The sequence below is a fragment of the Frankliniella occidentalis genome, unplaced genomic scaffold (genome assembly GCF_000697945.3).
Source record: "Frankliniella occidentalis isolate FOCC.00 unplaced genomic scaffold, Focc_3.1 Scaffold148, whole genome shotgun sequence".
Classification (NCBI taxonomy): domain Eukaryota; kingdom Metazoa; phylum Arthropoda; class Insecta; order Thysanoptera; family Thripidae; genus Frankliniella; species Frankliniella occidentalis.
In genome coordinates, this window is record NW_026267275.1 from 313514 (window position 1) to 318550 (window position 5037).

The 5037-nt window shown below is 49.7% G+C and overlaps 1 protein-coding gene across 2 annotated transcripts in view; it reads right to left on the reverse strand.

Annotated features, from left to right (window-relative positions):
* The window catches only part of LOC113205181 (adenylate cyclase type 6), a 114332-nt gene that overhangs the window by 104470 nt on the left and 4825 nt on the right, over positions 1-5037 (reverse strand). Inside the window, exon 1 of one of the 2 annotated variants that reach the window (XM_026420692.2) lies at positions 3227-3850. The exons of the other annotated variant lie outside the window; for it this stretch is intronic. The gene's annotated coding sequence lies outside the window, so the exon portion shown is untranslated. Of the gene's footprint in view, positions 1-3226; positions 3851-5037 lie in introns of those variants that run through there. 2 annotated transcript variants of the gene reach the window in all.

The following is a 5037-nucleotide window of genomic DNA, read 5'->3' on the forward strand; positions in this document are numbered from 1 at the left end:
CCACCTACCCCCTCCCTTTCCCCACAAGTGTAAATACGGAAATATAATAGACTGGAATAGAATAATTCTTCACAAGGTATCATCTGCTTTCACGATCCGTTTCTGGTCGGAACTTTTTTTTTCATCCAATCAAATCTTTAGGTGGATGGCGCTGAAATCTTGACAATTTTCTTGAGCCTGAACGGAATGGTCTCCCGAGGTACGGCGGCGCTCGGGGAAGGCGACGCCGCTTTGACAAGCAGCGAGGCTGTGCCCCGCAACGACGGAGCTGGCGACTCAGGTAATTGGGGGGCTTATTCTTATCGCAGTGTCTGGTAGCGCTGCTTTGCTACGGGCGTTGCGGACGGAGGGGTGGGGGCGGGGCGAGGCCGGCTGTTAGTCGCGCTGTTAGCACACTGTGGTGCACTTCCCTTCCCCCGCCTCTGCCCCGCAAGCCACCCGGGCAAAATGTAACTTGAGCGCTGTGTCCGGGGCCCGGGCCCGTCTCGCCGAGGTGAGTCCCCGCAGGGTCCCGCCCTGTTCCGCCCTGGCCCGCCCTGCACGGGAAAAAAGATTTCGCCACCAGACTGAACATGTTGTTAAGAAAAAGACTGAGAGGACCGATTATTTTTGCCCGTGTCGCTAACACCTTAATGAGGCTAAGGACAACGAATGAGTTCCTTGGGACCACTACATGAGGTGTTTTTGATGATTTTGTATCTAAGAAACCTATTCATTGCGAGTAGAAAGAAATTGGGTTGTTTGTCAACGTTAACAAACACGTTCGTTGTCGTGACGAGATCTCTCTTTTTTCGTTTGCCCCGCCCTACACCCACACCGCCCGTCCCCACCCCACGCAGCTAACCTAAGCCTTGTCCGTATGTGGCCGTTGCTTGTTACCCACAGCAGCAGCAAGAGGACACAGAAGAAGACAGAACGCTGGCAGCTGGAGGAAACTGTGCTCATTTCGTTTTCGGTGTCTTTGGCGTGTGCGTGTGCACCCTCATCTTTTGTGTGGGTTCGCGGGTGCGTGTCTGCGTCCATTTCCCCTCCGGTCGACGGCGTAAGTATTCCGTATATAGTATTCGATCATGGTCATAACCCACCCCGAGCTGACAGAATAGCTATTTCTCTACCCTCGACACGCACTTGCACTCACACCCCGGGTGGAAAGGAGTACAGAAAAACTGCATTCGAAACTGTAGTTGCCTAACTATAGTTGCGAAACTATAGTTATGTTTGTATTTTAACTGCAATGCTGGTTATAATCACGACTACATGCTCAAATAACAGTAAGAAATATAAATAAAACACACTTTTACTGCTCTGGCAACTACACTTGAGAATGCACCCCGGAATGTAAGTGGTACATTGAGTTGTTGCTGTAGTTTTAAAGCAGATAAATTGACAATATGATTCGCTCTTTTAATTGTACTTCGTGAATTCAGTCCCTGTTACATTCCATATGCAAAAAATATATTGTTAAAAAGAATTGTTATGACTGCTCTCGGCTGTTACAGTACATTTGTGCGGTCAGTTTGCAGAACTACTGCTGTCTCTTTTATAGTAAACAGTCCTTCATAGTATGTTTTCCCCTGAACATTGCACTTAGTAAACAGACCGGGCAGTAGAGGCGACTCATCACTCTAGCAGGTAAAAGACATCCTGGAAAGCCCCGCTCGGCCCCGCCCCCCGCACACGTGCCGTTCTACCGGCCGGGAGTATATTATGGGGGGCCGAATGCGGCGAAAGGAAATACCCCAAACCAGGCCTAGCTACCTACTTAGGAGGGTGAGTACGAGTTTCCCACACTGCCGGACGTGCTCACGATGCCTTTTGACGCCTCCCTGGCTCGTGGTAAAATACTTCTACATAAAGATATTACGCGCAGAATACGTATACATGCATTTAATGGCCGGTGTGCACGTTTTGCACGTGAACTACACTGCTTTTGTCCTGTGAACTTAGCAGGAGGCGATTTATTCGGTTGTAAATCTTAGGCAGCATAGGAACTACGCAACCGGTGGATTAAATGTAGCATAACTGTAGCTGGACTGTAGTTCGACTGTAGTTCGACTGTAGTTCGACTGTGAATTGTCGGACCGGAACGCTTAGCATGTCATTGGGTTACTGCGAGACCAGAGGTATGGTGTCGCAGTGGCTCAGTGGTCATCGTACTGGGCTACCAACTCCGAGGTCAGAGGTTCAACTCCCATCATCTTCATCAACTTTCATCAAGGTAAGAGTGCTATAATCAATTAATCGGATGAGAGGGGGTTAGCGGGGGAAGGTAGAAAGGTAGGAGTAGAAGAAATTCCCGGCACAAAAATTTTTCGAACGAAGTTTTGAACACTGCACTTTAAGTGTGAGACCAACTGTAGGTTTTGTTTGTACTTCCCAACTGTTGTTCGAAGTGTAGTTCGAAACTAACCCGCTAAACTGCAGTAAAACTGTGCAACCCGCGAAAAAACTATAGTCCAACTGTTGTAAAACTACAGAAAATTTGTAGTTTTACAACAGATTACTATAGTTAAACTACATGTTTACTATATCACCCATATGCATTTTGAATCTAGTCAAAGGATAGTTTTAAACTAGATACTAGCTACAATACAAAATTTACATTATCCGCAATCAGAAAGTAGTCAATGTACATTTACACTGCAGAGGCAAATTTGGTCCGAGTGTAGTGAATCGCTATATTCCAAAATGCAGATCCTTCCACCCGGGACCTTCCCTACCTCACTCATTCACTCTGTTAAATGCTTACGGTGACTGTCACCGTAAGCTACAGCGACCCTGCAGCACCGTAGGCTACGGCCAATTTTCACCGTAGACTACGGTGAATGTGACTGGAAGCAACGGTGAATGTCACTGTAAGCTACGGTGAATCAGGGTTCATCACCGTAGCTAACGGCGAAAACTGGCCGTAAGCGACAGTGCTGCAGGGTTTTAACGGTGCACTCACTCACTCACACACTCACTCTAGGTCAGTTCCAGACGCAGAGCGCCACTACTTCAGTCTGCCGCGCGCCGTTTCATCTCCTTGACCCTCTGGAACGGCCAATTAAAATTGAATATGCATAACGAACACGTATCGACTGAACGATAACTCATTGAAGAGTTATCCCACATATCGTGTTTGCCGTTGATGCGTAATATCAGCTGAAGACGATTTTATCGTTTATTCTCCTATACGTCGTCCTCTCTGCTCCCGGATGCGGTCCTTCCTTGGTCGCGCACTTACCCGTGCGCGCTTGGTTCCTTGACCTCCTCCTTCTTCTTCTTCTTCTCTTCCTCCTCGCGTTGCCCCGCTAATCGATGCCGATTACTTCCCAAAGGGCTTTTCACTGCAAAGAGACTGCGGCGGCCGGAACTCGAGACGTCGTCGTCCCGCGCAGAGGGCGGGACGCGGGGGCGCGCCAGGCGAATATCGCTGCGCCGTTGCCTCCGGCTCAGCTCAGCGACCCCAAGAAGAGGGGCAGTGGTACACTTTGCACGAATAGTCCGTGTCGAATGCAATCACTTCCACTGTCTTCCTAAACAGTCCGCTTTCCGCTTCGTAGCTTTTCACATAGGTGCTTTGTTTATTTTTTAAAAATAGTTTTTTTGGCGGTTTTTTTTTCAGGCCGGATCGTCCCATAAACGTACACAGTCGCACACGCACACACGCGCTCCGCACACACGGAGGCTCCGCGCTGCGCCGCTGCGCCTCGCGGGTCGCGATCTCGAGTTCGCGCGTCCTGGCTGCCACCGCGGCCCGCGGCTGCGTCGGCTCCGCTCCGCCCGGCACCGGGAGTCCTGGTGGGTGTGATCGTGGCCGAGGCTCGCCGGCAACTGAGCCGCCCGCCCGCGACCGGCCGGGAGGGGGAAGGGGTGGCGGCAGAGAACGGCAGCGGAGGCACACCGCGCGCCGCTGTCTCTCTCTCTCTCTCTCGGTCCTTCTCTATCTTACGCACAAACACACCAGCATGCAGAGAGATAGAAAGAGAGAGAGATAGAGAGAGACAGAGAGAGGAGCAAAAGGCGTGTGCGGTTTGTGTGTGCATCCCTGGCCCAACATGGGGCGCGTCTGCGTGTCACAGAGCCAGAGATGACTGTGCTGCTTGTCTCATGCACCCTTCCTGCCTGTGTGTTGTAGTCAGTGTTTCGTTCGGCAGGATATTGGATATTTCCTGTGTGTAAAAAGAATGGCGCATTTAAATTTTGGTAAGTGGATGAATTTCCTGTCGAAAAGTGTTGCCAAAAAACAAGCAGAGGACGTTAATTGTTATTGTTGCCTTTGTAAGGAAGGACTGACTAAAAGTACCAGTGCAAATCATTTAAAGAAAATTGGTCAATATTGGACTGTGAGTTTTATTTTATACTTAAACATGTCAATGTGTAATTTTTGTTGTGAGTTTTTAATAAGTTTCTCCTTCTTACTGTTGTTTTCAGTGGGTAATACGTACTACTCCCTCGTCTGAGTCCACACTGGAAAAACAAAGGTAGGACTTAGTACCTTTTCAAGGTGCTAAATTTTAATGCCTTTAGAAAGGCACAAAAGTCCCCAGAGGCACTAAAATTTAGCACCGTTGGGGCATTTTTATGCCTTTCCAGGGGTGCGAATCCGTTAGTGCCTCTGTAAAGGCACGAAAGGCATTAACAGCAAGAAGAGAAGGGTGTTGATTCCTCACTTGTGTTTTTCCAGTGCAGATCATACTCCGTCAGCCAGCGCCATGCGGCTCCTAGGGCATGCTGCACGCTCCGAGGATAAATTTTCCTCCAAAGAGTCGAAAGTAGAAAGGGTTCGAGGGTAATTCCTTTCGCCTGTACATTCCAACACCCAAGGTAATAATTTTTGGAGTGGATTTATTTTTATCCCGCGGTGCCCGCCCCGCCCGGTTGGGCGGAGCCGAAGGTGGCGGGCAGAAACGAAAGAGAGGGAGGGGGGGGAGGAGAGGCAGGGCGCCGGCTCACGTGCAAAGTGTAAGCCAAGGCTACATGCAATCTGACTTACTTTGACAGCGGCTGGGCCACGTGGTAGGGGCGGCACCAGGAAAGGGGCGGTAGATTGGA